Source organism: Hyperoodon ampullatus (genome assembly GCF_949752795.1).
Source record: "Hyperoodon ampullatus genome assembly, chromosome: 7".
NCBI classification, from domain to species: Eukaryota; Metazoa; Chordata; class Mammalia; order Artiodactyla; family Ziphiidae; genus Hyperoodon; species Hyperoodon ampullatus.
Genome location: NC_136920.1, coordinates 4,217,741 through 4,243,193, shown reverse-complemented (window position 1 = coordinate 4,243,193; position 25,453 = coordinate 4,217,741). Strand labels below are relative to the sequence as shown.

Below are 25,453 nucleotides of genomic sequence, written 5' to 3'. Positions count from 1 at the left end.
CAGAGAGCAGCCCGGAAGACCCCCAGAAACACTGTGGCCAGAGGGAGCCAGAGTGGACCAGGAGACAGCGGGCAGGGGTGGGGGCTGAGACCGTGGGGACAGCACGAGCAGGGAAGGAGAGGGCATAGGGCCGGGGGCATCTGGGGAAGTGTGGGACGCAGGGGGCCAGAGAAAGCCGGGGCCGTGTGCAGGCTTAACCCCTCACTTCTCAGGACCCAGGCCCCACCTGGCCGACAGAGAGGAAGCCGTGGCCTGGCCGGTTCACTAATGTGTTAACAGGATGTGACATCACCTGCAATCCAGGGCCCACTCCAGGCTGCCAGCCCCGTGGTTAGCGGGGACCCAGCTCTGCTTCTGGGCTTGGGTCAGATGGGCAGACAGAGGGTGGGGCTGGGGGCCTGAGACCCAGGCCAAGACAGACACGTGGGGGCAGTGGGAGGTGGGCCTTCAGTGTTGGACCCCAGGCCCAGGGGACTGTCTCTGCTGGAATGTTCCATGGGCTCTAAGTGTGGGGCGGGCTGAGCCACCTTCTCTGCTGTCTGAGGTGTCAGGCCAGGTCCGCAAGGGGACAGCCATGGTGGGAGAGTGGCCAGCTGGCCCCATGGGCACACGCCATTTGTCCACACACGAACATCCCAAGGCCCAGGGCGGGGCTGAGGGGGGTCCCCTGGGGGGGGGATGTCCCGGCTCTCTGCTCAAGGGGGCCCGAGGGTCAGGGGGCTAGTCTGGGGACAGATGTGGGCCCGGGCTCCGTCGGAAGGGCACTGGGAGAGGCGAGTCCCACAGGCGCCGTGCAACCTGCCTGTGTTTCACTCAGCTGGATGCTTTCAGTCCCGCGTCCGGCCTCCTCTGCCCAGTGCTCCCAGTGCCTCCAGTGCTCCCAGTGCCCCCAGTGCCTCCTCCTCTTAGCAGCAGCCCCTCCCCCGGGGGCTTCCCACCCCCTCAGCCAACCTCCTCTGTCTGAGGCCGAAACCCGTCCAGAGCCAGGCTCCCTGCCAAACCCCCGGAGGCGAGGGGCTCCCACCCGCACTCTGGTCTCAAAGCCACAGATCCAGGTCATGTTCTGGGGGAGGCGGGGGTCCCTGTCCACCACAGTCTCCCCAGACCACAGGAGCCCACCATTTGGTGCTGGGCATGGAGGGGCCCAGCTGGTCCGCCAGCCCAGCCCAGCCCAGCCCAGCCCAGCAGGCCTCGTTAGGTGGGGTGCAGAGGAAACCCCAGAAAATGTGCCTGAAACAGGGCAGAGCTGGACAGACGCGCGGGCAGGCAGGAGCAGGGCTGGGCTCCCGAGGGGTTTGGGTGGCCCCTGCTGCAGGCGGTGATGGGGGGATGCAGAAAGGCTGCCCCACCACATCTGCCAACACTCCGAGCATCTCCTCGGGAAGTGGAAGAGGGGCCTCCATGCGGGGTCTCGGGGGCCTCAGGGTGGTCAGGCTGATGGGGAACCAGAGCCGAGAGGAGTCCTGGCTTTGGAGCGGGGAAGCGCAGGGCAGGGGCGCGGCTGGGTGTTGCACCCAGCATCCCACACGCCCAGCCCAGGGCGGCCCCCAGGACGCCCCATAGACGGGCTCCAGGGACAGGCAGACCAAGGGCCCTGGCCTGAGCCCGGCCTGGAGGCCAGCTCTGCTCCCTGGAGCCATCGGCGAGAGGGCTGGGGTGCCCCCTTTCAGGCCTCGGCCTATCCCCAGCTGAGGGGTTTGGCCTGGTCCCATCAGTGACTTGGCCCCAGTCCGCCTGCCCTGTGGAGTCCACCTGGCCTGCTGGACCTCTGAGCACCCCCGTGGGCTCCAGTCACCGGAGGGAGCCTGGGGGCTTGGAACGCCCACCAAGCTGGCCCTTGGGCTGGAGGGCAGAGGCCACTAGGGCTGCATGTCCCTTTGAGAAGGTCCCAAGAGGTGGCAGGCCCACGGGCGGAGGGAGACTGGACCAGTGGGGCGTGCAGAGGGGGCGCTTGACAGGTCTGGGGTCACGGAGCAAGGGGAGTGCGCGGTCGAGCTCCACGCCATCTGGGCAAGATGGTCCCTGGCTGGCTTTATCTGTGAGACCAATTTCCGGGGATCCGGAGGCTCCAGAAAGGGTAATAGCGGAGGGTCCTACTCCTGGGTGGGTCATCCATGTTGAGCTCCCCCGGCAGCCATCAGCTACTTGAGGAGAGGGTGACAGTGGTGTGGGGCAGGGGACAGTTAAGACATCAAAGCTCTCCTGAGTTCAAAGATGTCAGAGGGTGCAGTCGTGGGCCCCGGGTGCCCTCTGTTTAACCTCAGTCCCAGAAAGGGAAAAGGGAAGTAGAGGGGGCAGTCAAGGCCCCCCTGTGAGTGGGGGTGGGAGAGGGTCCCTGATGGCTTAGCCAGCCCCTGCCCACCCTTTTCTTGCAAAAGCAAAAGAAAACAAACAGTCCCCCCTGCCCGCCCCCCCACCCCAAATAAACCTGGCCCAGCACAGCGGGACGGAGTGGTTGTTTGCAGCCCCAGGTGCAGAGAAAAATAAATTCCTTATTTTATGATGAGAGGGAGGGAGGGGGCACACAGAGAGAGGGAGATGGGGAGAAGGTGTTTGGTTGTTTTCCCTTCTCATTTTTTTAAGGCCTTTTTTTGCCTGGGCACCAAGATCTCAGCCCAGCCCTACCTGGATGCCCACCCCCGGGGGCCTGGGGCCTGGCTGGGCAGAGGGAGGAGGGGGAAGTGGTGGAAGAGGGCTAAGGGGTGAAACTGAAGCTGGCTGTTGGCCTAGTCACCCACCTAAAGCCTCCAGCGGAGGAAGGCCTCAAGGGGAACCAGGGCCGGACTGGGTGGTCAGGGGAACAGCAATGCAGGCCGCCCACCCAGACCTGGCAGTCCTTGTTAGGAGGGGGCCACCGCGTTCCAGAGGGCACGTGGAGATGGGGCTGGGGGCCAGAGAGCAGAGGGAAGTTGCACGGGCTGGGGGATGGGGATTGAGCTGAATCGGCAGCGTGGGGTCTTCTGGGCAGAGCGGAGCTGCCCAGCACCGGGCCCTAAAGTGGGAGCTGGAGGGACGGCCCCTCGGGTGCTCCCAGCTGCCCAGGCATTGCCAGGTTGGTCTAGGGGTTCCAGGCCTGGAGACCTCTTTTCTTGGTACAATAATGGGCTGATGGGTGGGCAGGGGGCCCCTCTAAGGTGGAGTCACTCCCTGGGTATCCTCACACCATGGTTCATCTCTGACCCCTGCTGAGCCTGAGAGGACCTAAGGGAGGGACAGCAGCTGCCTCTCCAGCCCTCCCCACTAGATGCCTCATGAGGATGGGGTCCGTGCCTGAGCCCCACCTGCACCCCTAGGCCCTAGGAGGACATGTCCAGTGTGGGTACCCTGACCGGTGCCTGCACAGAGCCCAGCTCAGCTGCTGCCCACTGGCCTCCAGTGCAGCCAACTCATTCTGGGCTTGACCAGCCCAGAGCCCGAAGGTGCCCAGCAGGACCCGAGGAGAACCCCAGTGCCCGGGGTGAGAGCCCGGCTTCCCCGTGGTGGCGAGGGGCTCCATGCATCAAGGGAGCCTTCCCAGACAGGGTTGGGCCTCGCTTTCTGGTGGGAACTCTGGCCTAGCTGCCTGCACCCCAGGCTGGAATCCCCAGGGCACAAGCAGGCAGGGCCATTGGAGGCCCCCAGCCCATGCCTCCCCTGAAGACCGTCCCTCTGGTCCAACAGCTCCAAGCTGGGAAGATGCTCCGTTGTGATTGCTCCGAGAGGGGGTGTGTGGCCCCAGATGATGCCTGGGCTGCTACTGGGAGTGTGTGGGGCAGAGGTGAGGGGGCCGCGAAGACCTCCGAAGCCCACCCCGTGGGAACGGTTGGAACAGCCCGGCTTCTGGGGTAAGTCCCCGGGAGAGGGGCCGGGCTGGGAGAGTCAGCTCAGGGCTTCTGCGGGACCTCTGAGTTGACCTCTGCCCTGGCCCTTTGGGGTGCTGGGCCGGAGTGCAGAGGCTTTGGGTGCCTTGAAGACATGTGGTGGAAGTAGACCCCTGGCCTCGCGCTGGCCCCAGGGCGTGCCGAGTCTCCTTCGAGAAGGGGCGCACACCTCTATCACACCCGGCGACAGGCGGCAGTTCCCCACGGGCTGTCAGCTCTGCGGAGGGGCTGTCCCTCCTGCACAGGTGACTAGACAGGATCCTGAGCTCTACCGACTCAGCCCTGGGGGGCCAGGCCCCGCCCCTTGGTGAGGTCAGGGCGAGAAGCTCACCTGCTGCATCCCGCCTCTGCTCCCCCACCTGCCGTGGCTTTGGGGTCCTTGTCTGGACAGCAAAGGGCCTGACCGTGCAAAGGCCTCAGCCTCCAAAGGCGTCCCCGTCCAGACCCAGAAAGGCCACAGCCACGTGCCCAGGGGAGTGGGCCCTGACGCGTCCTGCACCCCAAGGCAGGGAGAGATCAGAGGGCAGGCTTGTGGATCCTGTGCCTGGGTGACCTGGAGGGCTGCCTGGGCATCAGAGTGTGGAGGCGCCCTGGGAGGCCAAGGGGTGTACTTGGTCACCCCAAAGCAAGGCTCACCGAGAGACTTCTGAGAGCAAGTATGCTTGTGACAGTCCTGCAATGGGGCCTTTCCAACTTGCTGGAAAGGGGGGCAATAAGCCAAGAAAATCAAGCAGTCAGGCCAAGAGATAGTGGGGAAACTGAGGCAGGGCAGGAATGTCGCTGTACAGGTCTGCTTGGCTATCCTAACAAAGTCCCACAGACTGGCTTACACAGCAAACGTTTATTTCCTCCTGGCCCTGGAGGCTAGAATCCCAGATCCAGGTATGGGCAGGGCTGGTTCCTCCCGAGGCCTCTCTCCTCGGGCGTGTAGACGGCTGTTGTTCCCCTGTGTGTGTCTCTGTCCTGATCTCCTCTCCTTGTAAGGACATCAGTCCTATGGGATTAGGACCCACCCTGGTGACCTCACCTTAATTGGTTCCCTCTGTAAAGAGCCCATCTCCAAATACAGTGACACTCTGAGGTCCTGTGGGTTAGGACTCCAGCACAGGAATTTGGGGGGACACAGTTCAGCCCATGACAGTCACCATAGCAAGAAGTGTCACCAGAAAAGACAGAGAGGCCTCTGCAGGGGCTCGGGAAGGGGAGCCCCCGCATCGCGTTTGCACGTCTGTGGGAGGAGGGGAGACTAGGATGTGCCTGGAGGAGAAAAGGGCTGGGAGATCTTGGAGCCGGGCCGGGGGAGGGGCGGCTTCAGAGCCAGGTCGAAACCGAGCGCCAGCCCAGGTGTGCGGCCACGAGGAGAGGGGAGCCGTGGGGGAGGCTCGAGTGGGGCCATCGCCGCGAGAGCGAGGCCCCGGGTCTGGGTGGGATGACAGCAGCGGGCATTTCCTCAGCGGGTGATCGATGGGGCAGGGGCCGAGGGGTTGGAAGCACAGTGTGGGAACCGACTTAGCCAGATGTGTGAGGGGCCCCTCGGGAGGAGTCACAGGGGCTGCGCTGCAGGGCCGGCCACGGGGCGCCCAGACCCCTGACTCTCAGCAACACCAGCATATCCCATCCCGGCAGGTGGGGACCGGCCCGCGTGTGCCCAGCCGATTCTCCCCGGCCCCCCAGCAGCGGCCCCCGTGCCTCCCCTGATTGGCCCCATGTATGCTTGGACAAGGGAGGTGAGTTAACGCAGAAGTTTCCTCCAAAAGAGCTCAGCAGCAAAGCCCAGATGGAAAAATCCGCCTCCGTGGAGCACTTTGGAATGGGGAATGATTTCTTTCTGGAAATATGTGGTGTGAGGGGTGAGATAAAGGACAGCCCTGGATACTCCTTGAGACAGAGACCAGGGCCTCCGCGGGCCAACAGTCCCCTCCTCCTCGGGACCCTCACCTCCACATCTTCCACCTCGCCCCCCCCTCCTGGCTTCCCTAAGTCTCGGTGCCACAGATGGGAGGGTCCCAGCCCAGGTCCTAGGTGGGCTTGCTGCACTGCAGACCAACAGAGCCGTGGGGACTGGTGGCCTCCACGCACACGCGGTCCCCCATGGCTGCCTCGGCCGCCGCCCACCCCACCCCCACCGCGTCCTCCTGAGAGCAGTGGCTCACTGCTCTCGAGGGCGGCCCATCCCGTCGGGCTCCGCTCCGGGTGTCTGCGGGGCCCAGGCTCCCGCCGTCTTGTGGCTCCACATTCCTGGGAGTGCTGGAAATCCTCCCCGTCCTGGGGGTCCCTCTGCGGACACTGACGGGTCAGACCCGGAAGGGGCACAACCCTTTCTGCTCAGGCGTCCGTGCTTCTTCCTGCGGTGCATCCACCCTGCGTGGGGCTGGTCCTCACGGGCCCGTCAGCGGTGCCCTTCCCACCTCCAAGCCCTGTCCCTCTGCTCCTGGCCAGCCCTTCCACCTTCCCCGCGAGACAGCTGCCTGGTCTTTGCATGTGGGCCGGGCACCCCCACCCAGCCCGTGACTGTGCTCGGCCCACTGCCCTGGGGGTCCTATGGCTCTGAGTTCCCTGCCAGGCCAGCTCTGCTGACAGTAGGTGGGAGGGCCTCCTTCCCCGAGTCTGTCCTCAGGGAGCTCACGGTCCAGGTGGGGGAAACCACTCAACGGGGACATTTAGGTGCCAGGGGCAGGCCTCCCCTTGGCCGTGAGCAGGAGAGAAGGGTCTGCAGGAGGCCTTCCCCACCGCAGGATGCCACCGTGACAGGCCCGAGGCCTCCCTGAATCGGGCCCTATGTGTCGTGGGCGTTGGGCAGAGAGGGACCTCAGAGGGGTGAAGGCCAGAGCTGGCAGGCCCTGGCACGGGTGCGGGAAGGGAAACAGGACGCGCGCCCCTACCTCCCGGGTCAGCCCAAGAGGCAGGGAGGCTGGAGGCGGAGAGGCAGAGGTGAAGCTCGGCCGTGGACCCGCCTGGCCTCTCCAGCCCCCAACCCCTGACATGTAGCCTCAGTCTTCAGGAATGTCCTGTCCGTGGCAGGAGCTGCCAAGGAAAATGGACAGGGCCCAGGGGCGGGGGCCCCGGCAGGTGGCTGGGGGCTCTGACACTTTCCTGGCCGAGGCCTGCGTCCCCCGTGGACGCTGCTGTAAGGCCATGGTGCGCTCATGCATCTGGGGTGTGGGAGAGCGTCCAGACCTCTGGCCATCTGCTGAGGCTCCCACTTGGAGGGCCGTGTTGAGATGTCTGAAATATTTGTTTTCTAAAGCATTAACTTCCAGATGATTCTAGAAGGGGCCAGGAACAATCACCCTGGCTGCATCAGGAAGGCCCTTATTCCCCCTTGGAATCTGGACCAGGAAAGCACCTCTGTACCTTGAAAAGTTGAGGCCACACTCTTTGCCTTTCTTGCGGCATCAGCCCATTGACTCACCCCCTTGTTCATTTATTCATTCAGCAAACACCTCTGCTATGACCCAGACCTGTGGCCAGGGGCTCAAGACCCCACCTGGTTAAGTCCCCCTCCTCGGCAAGAAGACAACAGGGAGGCTGCCGCGGAGGGCTCCAGGCTGCCTCTCCCAGGCCCTCACGCTCTCCCCTCTTCCTGCGGCCTCTCTCACACACGCCCGGAGCATCCTGGTCCCTGTTCCCACGGAAGGGTCAGGCCCAGATGGGAGCTGGGCGTCCCCCCATCTGCCCACTTTCTTCCCATCGCCCTTGGGGGTCTGATGAGGGAGGGGAGGGGCTGGACACCTCTCCTGTGTGAAGCTGCTGTGGGCAGAGGTCTCCAGCCCTCCGTGGTCTGGCCCGTGGTGTCTACGGGCACTTGCCGAGATGCAGGGTCCCTGTGGGTGGAGGATGGGGGTCGAGGAGAAGAAGACCCCCTGGACCAGCCAGGCGGGGGCCAGTCCGCAAGGGAGGGGGGGAAGAGGCCCAGAGAACAGACTGCCTTTGAGAGGAGGCTGGGTGTGGTGGACCACGTTTGTTTCAGGGGGGAGGGATTGACAATTCCCACGGGGGGTGGTGAGGGGGTCGGGGACAGCCTGGAGATGGTAGGGGTGCTGAATGAGCCAGAAAGGGGGCGGCCAGGGGGTCACTCGAGGAAAAGTGGGGAACATGGAGGCCCCAGAGTGCAGGGTGGTGAGTGCCCCTTTGTGATCTCAGAACCATGAGTACTGAGAACGAGAGAGAAGTGCCTTGAAGAAAAGGCCAGGGCTTCCCTGGTGGCGCAGTGGTTGAGAGTCCGCCTGCCGATGCAGGGGACATGGGTTCGTGCCCCGGTCTGGGGAGATCCCACATACCGCGGAGCGGCTGGGCCCGTGAGCCATGGCCGCTGAGCCTGCGCGTCCGGAGCCTGTGCTCCGCAACGGGAGAGGCCACAACAGTGAGAGGCCCGCGTACCGGGGAAAAAAAAAAAAAAAGAAAAAGAAAAAAAGGCCAGAAATGGGGCCTGGGAGAGGCAAGGGTCCCCGGGAATCATGGGTTCCCAGCTTGCAGGCAGAAAGTGCGGACTGAGGGACTCCCCTGGTGGTCCAGTGGTTAAGACTTCGCCTTCCAATGCAGGGGGTGCAGGTTCGATCCCTGGTCAGGGAGCTAAGATCCCACATGTCTCGCGGCCAGAAAACCAAAACAAAAAACAGAAGCAATATTGTAACAAATCAATAAAGACTTTAAAAATGGTCCACGTCAGGGCTTCCCTGGTGGCGCAGTGGTTGAGAGTCCGCCTGCTGATGCAGGGGACACGGGTTCGTGCCCCGGTCCGGGAAGATCCCACATGCCGCGGAGCAGCTGGGCCCGTGAGCCATGGCCGCTGAGTCTGCGCATCCGGAGCCTGTGCTCCGCAACGGGAGAGGCCACAACAGTGAGAGGCCCGCGTACCGCAAAAAAAAAAAAAAAAAAAAAAAAAAAAAGGTCCACGTCAAAAAAATCGTTTAAAAAGAAAGAAAGAAAGAAAGTGGGGACTGGGACACCCCAACAGACACACCACAAGCCATTGAGGACCCGCGCTTGGTTCCTGAGCGAGAACCCAGTCATTCCTATGACTAACCAGCGAGATGCCAAGCGCTCAGATGTCCCCAGAAGTTTTGCAGGACCCTCCCTCCTGTGTCTGCCTGACCTTGACCTTGCATTAGCAAGTGCGGTTAATGCTGGGTGCCTGCTGTTTCCTGGCTGAATGCAAGGGAGACTCTCTGAGCAGGAGGAGAGTGTGGCTGGGGGATGACAACGGGGTGGCCCCAGGGGCCCCACGGGTCGCAGTTATCCTCCGCTGCCTGACAGCCTCATTAGAACGGTGAACCAGTGCCCACGGCTCCGCGGTCAGGACCTACGAGGGGCGGGGCTGGTGGACCGTTTTGTCCACGCGTGATGGGCTGGACTCGGTCACTTGGAGACACTCCCCTGGCAGCCGGGCTCAGGCCCCACATCTGCGCCTCAGAGCTCCCTGCGGGCCCCTCTCTCCATACACCTCACCGGGCTTCCTCACCGCTAGTGGCCTCAAGACAGCGGGATGTCTTGCACGGTGGTGGCTATTTCTCCAGGAGACAAAACCTGGGCGGCTTCTTAAAGCTCAGCCTCAAGTCTCATGGCAACAATTCCAGTACATTTCATTGATTCAAGGGGAGGGGGGATGGACCCCACCTGTTAACCGGAGGGACATCCAAGTTTCATCGCAAAGGCCTGGGCATGGGGAAGGGGACTTTTGCCACCGTCTTGGTAACCGGTGGGCTGCACCGTGTGTCTCTAGAGACAGGAGGAATCGCGGGGCTGGGGCTGTGGTCAGAGTCCCGGCACCAAAGTCAGTGGATAAAACCATCAGTCCAGCGGCAGGCGGGGCGGTCCTCAATTCCACTTCCTCTTGGGATGAACTATCTTGTCTAAGCTCCGTTTTGTGAACCATGAGATGAAGTGAGGATTCTATCAAAGAAGCAGAATCAAAGGACAAGGGAACTTTAAGGGACCCGGCCTTCTGCAGTGATGGAGCCTTGGACTGTCTACGAGGTGCTGCTGCCTCTGGTCTGGGGTTGGGCCTGAGGCCAGCAGGGCAGGCGCTCAAGACAGAAGACGGACAGGATGTGGGAAGGGACAAGGGCCACCCAGACGGCACGAGGTCACACAGGGACCCGGGTGGGCAATCTGGAGCCTTCATCTCTTGCCACCTTCTATGGGTTAAAGAGTGTCTGCAAAATGCACGTCCACCCAGAACCTGTGCGTGTGACTTTATTTGAACAAAGGGTCTTTGCAGGTGTCATCAAGTGAAGCTGGGGTCACAGTGGAGTAGAGTGGGCCCTAAATCCAGTGACCAGGGTCCTTCTAAGAAGAGGGACATTTGAACACAGAGGCACATACATGTAGGGGAGAAGCCACGTGAAGATGGAGGCAGGAAGGGAGGGATGCAGCCACAGGCCCAGAGATGCCTGGAGCCCCCAACGCTGGAAGAGGCAGGAAGGACCCTTCCCTGGAGCCTCAGGAGGGAGTCCAGCCTGATGACACCTTGATTTTAAACGTCTGGTCTCCAGAATCATGGGAGAATCAATTGCAGTTGATTTAAGTTGCCCAGTTTGTGATAAACTGTCATGGCAGCCATGGGAAGCTTGGGCGGCTTCAACAGCAGACGTTCACTGTGTCCAGTCCTGGAGGCTGGAAACCCAAATCCAGGTGTGGGTAGGGCTGGTCCTCCTGAGGCCTCTCTCCTCGGCGTGTAGACGGCCATCTCCTCCATGTGTCCTCACGGGATCGTCCCTCTGTGGGTGTCTGTGTCCTGATTTCTTCCTAGAAATAAGGACACTAGTCCTGTGGGATTAGGGCCCATCCTAGTGACCTCAGTTTACCTTAATCTCCTCTTTAGTGTCCCTATGTCCAAAGACCGTCACATTCTGGGGTCCGGGGGTTCAGGACTCTGACATATGGATATTGGGAAACACAATTCAGCCCAGGACATCAGACGATGTCTTCACGTGGCCGGCAACTCAGATCCACACAGGGATGGGTCTTCTGGGGACACAGCAACACAAAGCAAACCTCAACCCCACCTATGGGACCCCCGTGCTGTGTCGAAGGTCACAGAACCAGACACTGGGAGAAGTGAAAGCAGAAGACGTCTGCAGGAAGGACCCTCTGAGCCGTGTTCCCAGTGTGCTGGGCCTCAACCAGTCCTGCTCAGTGTGCAGGCCAGGGCCAGGGCCAGGGCCAGGGCCAGGGTGGATTCTGCCCACTGGGTCCAGGGTGGTGACCTGCCCCTGCCATGTGAGAACTGGATTTCTGGGCCAAAGAGATTGAAGTAGGTGGGGCACGGGGCTTGAGCTAGGCCACGAGGTCCATCTCTGGGACCTTTGTTGGGACCACTGGGAAAGGAGTCTTCTTTCCACTGAAGTCTGTACCCATCTCCAGGGGCGGCTGCAAAACAAGACCACAGGCCGGGCAGCTTAAACAACAGGAATTCGTTCTCCCCCAGTTCCGGAGGCTGGAAGTCTGAGATCAAGGAGGCTGCAGGGCCGTGGCCCCTCCAAAGGCTTAGGGGAGGGTCCTTCCTGCTTCTTCCAGCTTCTGGGGGCTCCAGGTGTCCCTGGGCTTGTGGCCACATCCCTCCCGTCTCTGCCTCTGTCTTCACGTGTCCTCCTCCTCTCCCTGTGTGTCTCTTCTGTCTCTTATAAGGACACTTGTCATTGGATTTAGGGCCACCTGGGTAACTCAGGATGACCCCCTCTGGGATCCTTAACCACAGCTGTGAAGATTCTTTTCCCAGTAAGGTCACATTCACAGGTTGGGGGATTAGGACACGGACATATCTTTTGGGGGGGCCACCACCAGCTCACTACAGATGCTGTACTGCAGGATTGTAAGCCTGGAGCTGGTGGACACCATGGCCTGGGGACGGACGGACTCTGAAAACAAGAGTAAATGAACATCAGGACCAAGAGCTGCAAACGGGCAACTGGGGACCCAGCTCTGGGATCCAGCTGAATCCAGTTTGAGTTGAGATACTGCCACTTGTAGCCAAGTCTTATGGGTCTCTGGGTTGGTCACAGAGGGAGGACGAAAAGGATTGGGGGTTGGGGGCTGGCTGCTTGGGAGAGGGTCCCAGGGGGACCTGCCCTACATCTGACCAGGCCACTCCACCTGCAGGACCAACATCCACCGGGCAAGCTGGCCCATCCTAGTTTAGGCGGCAGAGATGTCCTCCCAAGGGCAGAACAACTGGCTGTTCTGACACTCAGCCGAGCCCCAGTTCTAGAACGGACCAGCTTCCGCCAAACGAGTGGAGCAGAATTCAACGCAGCTGCTTCTTTCTTAGTCCGGCCCACTCCCCTGCCCCCTGTCAGGCTCACCTTCGCTCCTTCCGGCCGGGCGGCCCCACGCGGACCCCGTCTGTGCTCAGCTCCTCTGGGCAGCAGCTCCCAGGATTCTCCTCTGTGCGCCCAGGGCTCCCGGTCTGGAGTGAGTGTCAGATCAGATGGATGTGTGGCTGTGCGACAAGGACCACAAGTAGGGCCTTGCGCCTGCCGAGCTGCCTCCTGTGCCGTGAGGTCGTGAGGGTGGACCCTACAGGTCCAGCCACCTGCCTTGCTGCACAGAGTTTCCATCGTGGGGTTCGTGATGGGCTGAATTGTGTCCCCCAAGATTCGTAGGTTGGAGTCCTAACCCCAAGCCCCTCAGAATGTGACCTTTATTAGGATATAGGGTCGTGACAGAGACAATGGGCAAGGTCCCTCTGGAGGAAGTAGGGCCCTGAACCCTTTGGGACTGGTGTCCTTATAAGAAGAGAGATGCAGACACAGAGGGAAGCCACATGGAGACCGGGGCAGAGACTGGAGTGATGCGTCTGCCAGCCGAGGACCGCCAAGGGTGGGGAGCCACCACCAGAAGCTGGGAGAGGGGCCTAGAACAGATTGTCCCTCAAAGCTTGCAGAGGGGACCTGCCCCACTGACACCCTGATTTTGGACGTCTGGCCTCCAAAACTGTGAGGGAATAAATTCCTCTGGTTCTAATCCACCCAATCAGTGGGGCTTAGTTATGGCAGCCCCAGGGAGCCTCAGGGCCCCACCATCTGTGCACATCCCAGCCAAGGGGAGAGGGAACAGAAGCACGCACCTCTGGAGGGGTGACCTTGTCCCTTTGGTCAGAAGTTGGTCATGTGGCCACATCTAGCTGCAAGGGAGGCTGGTAAAGGTTACACCATAACAGTATAGCATCTAGAAGCTTCTAATAAAAGATTCTATTGGTGTGTAAGGAAGGGGGGCAATCAGGAGTGTGTGGAATAAGCGACTAGAACAAATGTCCAGGGGGGTCCACCCAAACAAGCACCTGGCCCTCCATCCCGCTGCCCCAGGAGTAGAGGCCTGGAGGGCCCGGTGCTGTGTGGGTGGCTGCAGCTCTGGGGAAGGCAGAGGTGTGATCTGATGCCCATGTACTGGGTTTCTGAGTGCCAGATGAGAAAGTCTGAGTTTGCTTAAGGGAAGCTCTCGAGGTTTCAGGTGTGAGATGTGTGCGCTCCAGGGACACTGCAGGGAGGGGGTGGGCTTGATGTGCAGTGAGAAGGTGGGGGAGGGGCTGCCGTGGGGTCTAAAGGGAACCAGGGACCAGGGCCCACCCGGGTGGCAGCTGAGGGAGAGGAGAGAAGGTCCTGAGCAGGAGTGGGAGGTGGGAGCCAGGGGTCACGAAGGCGTTAGGATGGCCCCATGATTGTGTCTGGACACAGTGGCCCAGTGTTCATGCAGACAAGTGAGTGAGGTGAGGGTTTGTGCGGGCTGGGTTTAGAGTGAGGCAGCAGCTCCAGGCTCAGGCAGTGGTAGACGGTCAGCTGGAGCGGCTGGGACTGGACACTGCTCTAGAGATGAGCACAGTGCCCTGAGGAGCCTGAGGGCTGGGCTGGAGGAGTGTGTGCCCCTGGCTGGCTAGCTCAGCTCCCTGCTGCTGCACAGCCGGCTCCTTCCTGCCCGCTGTGCGCCGGGGTGTGGCGTCCCCACGGATCCCCGGGGGGATGTGTACAGGCTGGCATGGACACACAGCCATAGGTGTGAGTGCCAGTGCAGTGTAGGGGCTGTCCAGGCCTCCCCAGGGAGACCTGAGATCTGAGTGGGAGGGGGCAGGGGGATGACCTCTGGGGTAAAGGGCGTGGTCAAAGCCTGGAGGTTAGGGAGGTGAGAGTGGCCAAAGGCAGGTCCTGGAAGCCTTGGCCAACCACAGGGAGAAGGGAGCAAGGGATGTATATATATTTATATATATATATATATATATATATATATATATATATATACATCTATACAGATGAGGTTAGTACCAGCTGGGGGTTGTTACCCAGGTAGGAGTTTGGTACCCAGGTGGGAAGTTGGTACCTGGTGGGAGGTTGATACCCAGAAGGGATGTTGGTATCTGGGTGGGAGACTAGTACCAGGTAGGATATTTATACTTGGGTGGGAGGTTGGTGCTCAGATGAGAGGTTGGTACCCAGGTGGGAGGCTGGTAACAGGTGGGAGATTGATACCCAAAAGGGAGGTTGGTATCTGGGTGGGAGACTGGTACCTGGGTGGGAAGGTGGTACTTGGGTGGGATATTGGTACTTGGGGAGGAGGTTTGTACTCAGGTGGGAGGTTGGTACCCAGGTGGGATATTGGTACCCGGGTGGGGGTGGTACCTGAGTAGAAGACTGATACCTGGCTGGGAGGTTGGTACCCAAGTAGGAGGCTGGTACCTGTGTGGGAGATTGGTACCTGGGTGAAAGGTGGTACCCAATTTGAAGTTAGTAACCAGGTAGGAGATTGATACATGGGTAGGAGGCTGGCATTGGGTGGGATATTTGTATGCGGGTGTAAGGTTGGTACTCAGGAGAGAGGTTGGCACCCAGTGGAGGTGTCACTGAGTCCTGCTGATGGATGTGGGTGGAGGGAGAGGGCAGGGAGATGGCTCAGGTCATGGAGGTGGAAGCACCTGCCTCCTCACTGACTGGATTTGGAGGATGAGAGGGAGCAAGGGACAGAGTGCTGAGGCAAGGAGCCGTTTCTAGGAAAGGAGCAGGAGGCAAGGTGGAGAGAACGGTGGCTGCGCTCGGGGCCTGGGAGCTGGAGGCTTGTGTGGGGCTGCCATGCGAGATGATGGGGACTGTGATGTGAGCATCCGAGAGCTCGATGGGATGAGAGTCGGGGCTCAAGCACTGGACATGACTGTGTGCCTGGGCCGAGGAGCACAAATGGCTGACGGCAGCCAGGGTCCTGCCCTCACCGTGGCCCTGCAAGGCCTGTGCCATCTGCTACACCCTTGGCCCTCCCGCAGCCCATGACACTAATTCACTGCCTCCTCCCGAGCCCTCCGCCAAGCCCGGTTCCCCACCACCACCTCCCCATCCCAGCCATCCACACTCCCGCCTCTCCTTCCCTCCAGACTCAGTGATGCTCCTTGTATCTGACCGTTGACTTCTGCCCGGCTCAGGGCGGGACGTCTGCGTGTCTCCTTCCAGGGCAGCCCATGTGATTGTGGCCTAAATGGAGCTCCAGGGAGTCATTTGCATCTCTCCAACATCCCACCCAGTCACTTGTGTTGCGAGCCCTCATCACCCACACCTAAGCCTCTAGGGGACTGTAGGGTGACGCCCCCGGATGTCACCAGCTAGCACTTTCCTCCAACTGCTGAATGCCAGCAGTGCTTCCTGTGGGCACCCGGCCGGGAACTAACACTGCCCACCAGCGTGGACGGTCTACTGTGCAAGCCTGTCTGGCTGCTGAGGAGTGCACACCGGGTCCCCGCACACGCACAGTGGTTGCAATCTAGGCACCTATGTTTTTCCGCTGGCTCGGCAATTGGACTGGACCAGCTTGGGGCAGAGGTGTCAGGAAGGAGCCCTACAAGGCCCGGTGCTGAGGTGAGGGGCAGAGGGTGGAGCTGTCACTGCTTCTCCAGCAAGCTCCCCATCTTGCTCCTGGGGACAGGGTGGTGAAGGAGACAGAGGCAGTGAGATGCCAGTCAAGCCTAGCAGGCTGGAGGTGCCCGCAGCACAAGGCGCAAGAGTGTCGGGGAGAGAAAGGGTCTGTCCACGACAGTCCACCCCCCCCGACTGGCCACGTCTGCAGGTCACGTCTGCTGGGGCTCTACAAACTCCACTTGGTGCTGTCCCACGCATGGATCGCAGCACCTAGCCACCCACTCTTACTGCGGCCAAGACCAGACTTGGCCCCGGGGCTCCCCGGAGCCCTAGCAGTCCCTCCGCTAGGGAGCCTCTCTAGCTGTTGCTACATGAAATTGATGCTTGGCTGCTCCTCCAAGCCCTTCTATAGAGATGCAAATGTTCATTAGCATGTAAACAGCCTGAGGCAACCAGCTCGCATGCAAATACCTCCCATTCTCCCCAGGGGAATCAGGGAACTGAAGAGGTGCCCAACCCCAGGAGAGTGCGGATCTAAACAAGGAGGACCCCCAGATCCTGGCACTGTGGCCAGCAAGTAGAGAGAAATGTCCTTAGGAGTGTCCTGGGTCTTCCCAGGAGCCCACATGATACACAGAACTGGGCCGCAGCGGACCTCTGACCCAGATCCCCATCACCTGGTCCAACAGGAAAGTGACAGCAGATGCCTGGAGGCACAACGGGTCCCCGTGTCCTGGGGTGGACATGACTGGGAGCCCAGGGGATGGATGTCCGGGGACAGTAGACCAGGTCCAGAGGAAAACTCTTCCTGCAGGGCCTCCAGCAGCCCAGGGGTCCTGGGGGTTGACTTGCCCAGCGCAAGAGTATTTCAGGATTTCCCCTCTTGGTCGTGGGCCGAACCCCCGCTCCCCCCACCCCAGGCCCATTGCACCCGTGAGCTGTGCTGAGTTGTGTGTGTGGAGACAGAAGAAGCCGCGAGGCGGCAGTGCAGGCTCGCACATCACTGCCGATGTGGTAGCGGCTGGGGTCCACCCACGCGCGTCCCGGGTCCGCCCAGGCCAGATACTGCAATGGTCCACGAGGGTCATCAGGGAGACGGGACACTCATCCGAGCCAGCCCGGTTCACCCCATCTGAGTCGCCCCAGGCTGTACTGTTTTAGTTGGGAGAGGAGAGGGACTGCTCAGGGCAATGAGGGGTCCCTGTGCCTGGGGTGACGCGGAGTCGGCTTCAGAGGGAGAGCCTTACTATGGGGCCTCTGGCAGCCCAGGGTGCCGGGCGCTGCCTTGCCGAGTGCAGGAGGATTTCTGGGGTCTTCACTGTCTTGGGCCGACCCCGCAGGCCAGTTCCATCCCCTGAACAGTGCCAAGTGGTTGTAGGTGTGGAGATAGAAGCGGCCGCAAGGCGGCAGGGCAGGCTCACACATCACCGGCCGGGGTTCGCCTGCGTGGCTTCCCGGGTCTGCCCGCGCGGCATCCAGGTTCCACCTGCGTGGTGTACCAGGTCCACACAAACCGGTTACCACAGTGGTCCACGAGGGTCATCTGGGTGATGGGGCTCTCGTCTGAGCCACCACAGGTGCCAGGTGGGGCCACATTGCAGCTTCAGTCACGGGTCTCCCCCTGAGGTCCTGTGGTGTGGGACCTATGTCACGTCCCCCAGACACGAGGATGGCGTCCAGTGTTGCCAAAACCTGGGACTTTGTGTATCCAGCCCAGCGCACCGACCCCACCGGGCGGTCCTCCCAAACTCTGGGCCTTTTGTTGAGCTGCATCTGCCTCCAAGGGGAGACTCCGACCCTAACAGCCAGGCATTAACATCTCCATGCAGTTCGGCTGTTTGAAATGTTTGAAATGCTAAAGGTCTGGGCGTGTCGCTGTCTCCGGTTCCGGGCGCGGCAGGTCCGCTGGTCACCCAAGCACCGCCATGAGCACCACCACCAATGTGGAGTGAGGCAGTCACCCTAGTTTCCTGGGGACCACTAGCGGGTGGGGATCCGGATGGGGCAAGCCGGTCAGTTCTCCATGCCGTGCTCTGGGACCCTCATGAGCCCGTGGAGGTGCGTTTCCCGACCGACCAGAACACGCTGGGTCTGCTCTGGAGCTCATGCGCTGCTGGGAGTGGATCCCACCGTACCCTAGGGTCACGGCCCCATGTCACCAAGGCTGGGGGACAAGTGGGGATATGGGAATAAGGGGTCCTGTGTCAGGGGGTGACGAGGACCTGATGGGGAGCCTGGGAGAGGCAAAGCCCAAGCTCCAGAGGGAACCCAACTGCACCAGGCCACCGGTGGCACGGGGCCCTGAGCACCGCCTGCCCAGCACAGAGGATCCTGGGGTCCTACTCCCTGCATCAGGGGCCACCCCCCTGAGCTGGTCGCACCCCCAAATAAGGTCAAATGGTTGTGTGTGTGGAGACAGAAGCAGCCGCGAGGCAGCAGTGCAGGCTCGCACATCACTGCCAACGTGGTCACGGCCGGGGTCCACCCACGCGGCGTCCCGGGTCCTCCCAGGCCAGATACCGCAATGGTCCACGAGAGTCATCAGGGAGACGGGACACTCGTCCGAGCCACCCCGGTTCACCCCATCTGAGTCGTCCCGGGCTGCACCGTTGTAGCTGGGAGAGGAGAGGGACCGCTCGGGGCAATGAGGGGTCCCTGGGGTGACGTGGAGTCGGTTTCAGAGGGAGAGCCTTCTTACGGGGCCTCTGGCAGCCTAGGGTGCCGGGCGCTGCCTTGCCGAGTGCAAGAGGATTTCTGGTGTCTTCACCGTCTTGGGCCGACCCCGCAGGCCAGTTCCATCCCCTGAACAGTGCCAAGTGGTTGTAGGTGTGGAGATAGAAGCGGCCGCAAGGCGGCAGGGCAGGCTCACACATCACCGGCCGGGGTTCGCCTGCGTGGCTTCCCGGGTCTGCCCGCGCGGCATCCAGGTTCCACCTGCGTGGTGTACCAGGTCCACACAAACCGGTTACCACAGTGGTCCACGAGGGTCATCTGGGTGATGGGGCTCTCGTCTGAGCCACCACAGGTGCCAGGTGGGGCCACATTGCAGCTTCAGTCACGGGTCTCCCCCTGAGGTCCTGTGGTGTGGGACCTATGTCACGTCCCCCAGGCACGAGGATGGTGTCCCGTGCTGCCAAACCTGGGACTTGTGTATCCAGCCCAGCGCACCGACCCCACCGGGCGGTCCTCCCAAACTCTGGGCCTTTTGTTGAGCTGCATCTGCCTCCAAGGGGAGACTCCGACCCTAACAGCCAGGCATTAACATCTCCATGCAGTTCGGCTGTTTGAAATGTTTGAAATGCTAAAGGTCTGGGCGTGTCGCTGTCTCCGGTTCCGGGCGCGGCAGGTCCGCTGGTCACCCAAGCACCGCCATGAGCACCACCACCAATGTGGAGTGAGGCAGTCACCCTAGTTTCCTGGGGACCACTAGCGGGTGGGGATCCGGATGGGGCAAGCCGGTCAGTTCTCCATGCCGTGCTCTGGGACCCTCATGAGCCCGTGGAGGTGCGTTTCCCGACCGACCAGAACACCCTGGGTCTGCTCTGGAGTTCACGCGCTGCTGGGAGTGGATCCCACCGTACCCTAGGGTCACGGCCCCATGTCACCAAGGCTGGGGGACAAGTGGGGATATGGGAATAAGGGGTCCTGTGTCAGGGGGTGACGAGGACCTGATGGGGAGCCTGGGAGAGGCAAAGCCCAAGCTCCAGAGGGAACCCAACTGCACCAGACCACCGGTGGCACGGGGCCCTGAGCACCGCCTGCCCAGCACAGAGGATCCTGGGGTCCTACCCCCTGCATCAGGGGCCACCCCCCTGAGCTGGTCGCACCCCCAAGTAAGGTCAAATGGTTGTATGTGTGGAGACAGAAGCAGCCGCGAGGCGGCAGTGCAGGCTCGCACATCACTGCCAACGTGGTCACGGCCGGGGTCCACCCACGCGGCGTCCCGGGTCCTCCCAGGCCAGATACCGCAATGGTCCACGAGAGTCATCAGGGAGACGGGACACTCGTCTGAGCCACCCCGGTTCACCCCATCTGAGTCGCCCCAGGCTGCACCGTTGAAGTTGGGAGAGGAGAGGGACCGCTCGGGGCAATGAGGGGTCCCTGTGCCTGGGGTGACACGGAGTCAGCTTCAGAGGGAGATTCTTCCTACGGGGCCTCCGGTAGCCCAGGGTGCTGGGCGCTGCCTTGACGATCGCAGGAGGATTTCTGGGGTCTTCACTGTCTTGGGCCGACCCCGCAGGCCTGTCACACCCCCCGAATGGTGCCGTGTGGTTGCTGGAGTGGAGATATAAGCGGCCGCGAGGCGGCAGTGCAGGCTCACACATCACTGGCCGTGGCGGCCGTGGCCGGGGTCTGCTTATGGCCAAATCTGGGGGTCTGCCGCATCCTAGCTTGGGAGTCTACCCATGGCAAAGTCTGGGGTTTTCCCATGTAAACCTGGGGGTTCACCCATGGCAAAGGCTGGAGTTTTCCCACCGTAAATCTGGGGGTCCACCCATGACAAAGCCTGGAGTTTTTCCACCGTAAATCTGGGGGTTCACGCATGACAAAACCTGGAGTTTTCCCACCATAAATCTGGGGGTCCATCCATGACAAAGCCTGGAGTTTTCCCACCATAAATCTGGGGGTCCACCCATGACAAAGCCTGGAGTTTTCCCACCGTAAATCTGGGGGGCCACCCATGACAAAGGCTGGGATATTCCCACGAAAATCAGGGGGTCCACCCATAAAGTCTGGAGTTTTCCCATGTAAATCTAGGGGTTCATCCATGGCAAAGGCTGGAGTTTTCCCACCGTAAATTTGGGGGTCCACCATGGCAAAGGCTGGGTGTCAGGTGTGGCAGGGGTCCACAGGAGCAGGCTCTTCCCAAAGCCCTGTCTGAGGTGCAGTCAGAGCTGGAGAGCTCTGGGTCCCTTTCTTAGGCATGTCTCCTCCCCCCACCCACGGCACCAGCACCCTAGACTTGGTGGCCGATCTCTATGGACCGCCGGGCCCCAACACCCCCTATGAGGCCAACGTGGTTGCCCCAGGGACAGGGTGGTCCAGGTTGGCTGGGGGAGACTCGAGGCTCTCTGGTCTTTGTCCCAATTCTGAATGCGCGGGCGGTGTCCTGGGCAGCGGTGCATAGGGTGGCCACGGCAGGGCTGGGAGGTTGCCGGGCTCATCACCAGGGCGCGCCCGCGAGCCGTGGAGCACAGCGGGCGTGCCGCGTCCTGACAATGGATCGTGGCGGTGAGGGGACGGGGCGCCCGGCCACAGTGGGGAGCCCGCGCGTGGAAGCCACTGTGCTCGCAACGGGCACCGTCAACTAGACGACACTCGAGCAGGGAATCAGCGCCTGCCTGGCCCGCGAGACCACGGTCCCTTCCCTCGGCCCGACCTGAGCCCCAGCCCCCCACACCGCTCACGACCGCTCCATGGACTCCGGGCCCACCGCGTGGTCTCAGCCGCGGTGGTGGCAGAAGGAGACTCCGAGTCCCATTGGAGCGCCTGGCGGCCCCAGCCAAGACCTCCGTCCAGGGGCAGAGTATGCGCCCAGTGGGGGCTGGGTGGGGAGCAGCCTGCAAGGTCCGCCCTGAGGGGACATGACTGTTTCGACCTCGGAGTGGGGGAGGGACCTTTGGGGACAATGCCAGACCCTGTCTACAGGATGCCAAAGGAGGGGTGTGGAGAAGGCCCTCTTTGGAGAATTCCAGGACAGGAGAGGAATGTGCGCTGGACCGACCCGGGCGGAGGTGGGCCTTGCGGTGGCCCCAAGCACGGTCCCCGCTCTGATTGGCTGGCAGAGCAGGGGCGGGAATTCTGGGCGGGGTCACCCCAGTTAGAAAAAGCCCGGGCTAGGGCCCGAGGAGCAGGGTGTGGGAGGGGGGTGGTGGGAGGGATGGGGGGGCTCAGGGGAAACTGGGGAAGTGGGGGAGCTGAGGGGTAACCAGGGAAGCGTGGGGTACCGGGGGCAACCAGGGGAAGATGGGGAAGTGGGGTGCAGGGAAGCATGCGTGGGCCAAGGATCACCTTGGAAGTCTGGAGCCTGGCAGGAGCGGAGAAGGGTGGAGGGGCTGGCTTGGGCAGGGCTGGCAGGCACCTGGGAGCCTGGCGGGGATGCGGGGTGGGCTCCCAGGTGCCCTGCAGGCAGGACGACATCGGTGTGGGGAGTGACAGGCCCAAGCTGGCGGAGCGGAAGTAAGACGGGGGAGCCAGGCATTCATCCCGGTCAATTTTGGTTTCAGGTCGTGGCAGCTGGTGGATGGGGGAGCTGGAGAGAGGCTTGCCCCAGGGCCTGGGCGGTGGAGGTGTAGCTGGCAGCCGTGGGCAGGTGAAGACAGCGCTCTGCCGGGCCAGGTGAGTCCCCTTCCCCTCCCTGGGCCTTGCTCCGCTGGCCTTCCGCATAAGGAGGTCTGGGGAGCCAGGGCCAGCGAGGCGAAGCGGCTGATGTCCCGGCAGAGCGGCAGGGCGATGGCAGGGCAGGCAGCACAGGTGACATCGTCTCAGGGGGAGCTGAGGCAGGGCGGGCTGGGAGCTGCGGCTGTCCCAGGTAGAGAGGGCATTTCCAGAGAGTCGGGAGGCAGATGGGGCAGGGCTGCCAGCGAGGGAGATGATCCAGCACATGGGGGCCATTCAGGCCCTGGGGCAGACAGGACGAGGCGGGGGACTCAGGTCAGTGGGCCCCCAGCTGCCACTTCACCCACTGCAGTTCATTTAGTAGCAGGTACAGGGGCGGCTCTGGCCCAGGCCTCCTGAGGCCTGAGCCGGAGCCTCGAGGGCCGGAGAACGGGCAAGAAGGCAGGCGCAGTGTGCGGGGAACCGCCGCAGGGCATCACCTGGGGGGAGCGGTGGCCACAGGGACAGGGCCCCAGGGAGATTTCTGCAGCAAGGAGGCTGCCGCGGGCCCAGCGGGCCACCATCCCCATGCGGCACTGCGGCCCAGGGGCTGGCGCGGGAGGGCCCCCAGTGAACTTGGTGACACTGGTGACACTTGGCCCTTACCGCCCGCCCCTGGGACTGGCACGGCAGACAGTACAGCACCCAGGGGAGTCAAGGGCACTGGCGAGACCAGACTAGGCGAGGGGGGCGGGGCGGCGTGAATGAGATCTCTGGGGGGTGGGAGGTCGGGGCGCAGGCAGGGTCGAGGAGCTGGAGCCTGGCGGCGAGCCGGGGATCACTGGCCTCTGAGCCCGTGGCCAAGGCGGGCCTCTGCGGGCGGTGACGGAGCAGGGATCGGTCCGCGCTCAGACCGGAGACGAGGGTAAGTGTCCAGCCCGCTGCCCTCCCACCCCCTCGGCCACCGCTGCGCACTCAGCCAGCGCCTCCTCTGCCCACAGCCGTGTCTCCAGTGGGTGTCGACGTGCCTTGCCAGCCACGGAGGCCGGGCGCCGGGATGTGGGCAGAAGGACATGACACGGTCCGGCGTGACGGCGAGGACAGACGGGACGCTGTCCGGCCTCCCTGGTGAGCGCAGGTACAGGCCAGGCCCCCCGGGCCAACTGACCCGCACCCAGCCCTCATGGCCGTCCTCTTTCCCGTAGAACATTCTCGGCTGGCCCCGCGGGGGAGCTGGAACACCCAGCATCTCTGTTCCTTTACTTTCCTGAAGGAGCCAATACACTACTGCTGCTCTCTGAACCCCCAGAACCCTCAAGATGACAAGGTGGGGGGCCCCCGCCGCACACGGAGGGGGGCAGGGTTGGGGGCTCGGGGCCGAGAGCTGGGCACTCATTCTATCCTGACCCGCAGAAATGGTGCTACCCAGCTCATGCCTGGGCCTTGGAACCCGGACTTCTTCAAGTCTTTCTAGCTCTGACTGAGAATATGCTGCATTCTGGAACCACTACACACCCTGACTCAGGAATCAGCTCTGGAAGGTGGGCGTGGGCGCCCCTCCCAAAGCCCCCTGGCTGGACCACCCTGACCCGCCCTCACGTCCTGCTTCTGTCCGCAGGTTGAGCTAAAGGAACAGACGACCCACACCATCGGAAGAGCAGCGCCGCGGCGACACCCACCCCCGCCCGGCGCGACTCCATCTTTGCGGCTCCGCCCTGCCGCGGCCCAGAGACCACCACCAGCCTCCCTCCCTCCTCTTCATCCTTTTCTCTGTCTTTTTTCTTCTCTTCTCTCCTCTGTCCTTTGCTCAGAAGACTCAGAGCCTCCAGAACCCTGTCTCCCCGTCCCTCCTGAATTAATTTGCACTAAGTCGTTTGCACTGGTTTGGGGTTCTGGAACGAGCCTGGGTCTCTCAGCGAATGAGTGAGCTGCTGAGTGGCCTGGCCTCCTCGGCCTGCGCCCCCCCAGCGCCCACCTCTCATCCATCTCTGTCTGGGGGCGACTGGCAGGGGGCCCGAGTGTGTGGGGCCCCACCGTCCCCTCACCTAGTCTGGGCGCTCCAAACATCCGGAGCAAACCTCGAAGCATTCCATTGTGTGTCTATCTCGCTCTGTGTCCCTCCCTGCCAGGGCCTCCCCAGAAGCCCTGGACTCATCAATAAACACAGTTACAGGAATTGGTCTCAGGGACTCTGGATTTGAGCTGTTTGCCTGAGGGGGCTGCGCCGTGGGCTGGGGGGACATGGGGCTGGGATGGGGCCTGGGATGGGGAACATGAAAAGGCGTGTGGGCCACGAGGGGGCGGACACAAAGGGTGGCGTGGTGGGTAATGGATGGGAAGGGGCGGTGGGTGGGGAAGGGTCACAGGGTGGGGGGCTGTGGACAGGAGGGGTGGGCAATGAAAGGGCCTGTGAGGTGGGACGGCAGAGGGCACTGGGACTTCCAGGTACAGGGCAGGCACCACGTGGGGACCGGGGCAGGGGCGGCAGGCTGTGGGACCCAGGGGTTCCCTGCAGGGAGACGTCGGGTCTGAGGGTGAGGAAGAGGTCCCGCGACATAAAGCCCCTCCTGCACACACATCACCTAGGCCTCCTTAGGCCCCTGCCCCGGACCCCCAAGGCCTGGTCTAGGGGATCCGTTTCTGGAATTATCCTAGGGGAGTGGTCTTGACATGCGGCCCAGGCCGGTCACGCTCCTGGGAAGTGCACCGCCCCGCCACACTCATCCACAGCCCTGCAGGCCCTGAGCACTGGGCTCGGGGCACAAAGGCGTCCCCTCCCTGCACTCTGCCGCGGTGGAGCAGGGGGGCGCAGGGGGGCTACAAGCAGGAGACCCCAGTGAGGGGCAGAGCAGGGGCGCTGTGGGGCGAGCTCTCACTAGGCAGGCGACAGCGGGGAGGGGGGCCCACGGCCGGGATGGGGATCTTGCTGGTGAAGGCCCGGGGCCACGGCCTGCTGGCGTCCGGCCTGGGGTTTGCGCCCGGGGTGCAAGTGCAGCCCCCGCCCGTGTTCGTGGCCGGAGTCCGGGTACAAAGCAACAGCTGGCCGGTGACGCCCCGCTGCCTCTAGCCGCCCCCACCCCCCGCCCCCCAACCAGGCCTCCCAGCTCCTGGGCGCCAGGCGCGGCGCTGGGAACCCGAGGGAGAAGCCCTTGGAAACAGGGCTGGGTCCCTGACCCCTTCCCGTGCTCGGGGCAGTCAGGAAATGCCTTGCGGGCCAGCTGACCGAGAAGAGATAGCAAAGGCCTGGGAGACCCCGAGCGCGTGCCTTTCCCAGCGTCCGGGCTGCGGGGCCCTTGGCTGCTCTGGCTCTGGCCCCACGAGCTGCCCCCCGTGCACTCCCCATGGGTTCCATGTGTCTGGTCTCCTCTCTGGGGCCCACCTCTTGCCTGATGGGAGACATGAGAATTCCAGGGCTGAGAAGGGGACGGTTCCAGGCCAGCAGGG

General features: G+C 62.4%; 1 long non-coding RNA gene across 1 annotated transcript; it reads left to right on the top strand.

Annotated features, from left to right (window-relative positions):
• Positions 1-23,052: 23,052 nt before the first annotated feature.
• Positions 23,053-23,462, top strand: LOC307055457. Its single transcript, XR_013810977.1, has 3 exons — positions 23,053-23,137; positions 23,215-23,336; positions 23,423-23,462. It is a non-coding gene; the product is annotated as an uncharacterized lncRNA (long non-coding RNA).
• Positions 23,463-25,453: the final 1,991 nt, after the last annotated feature.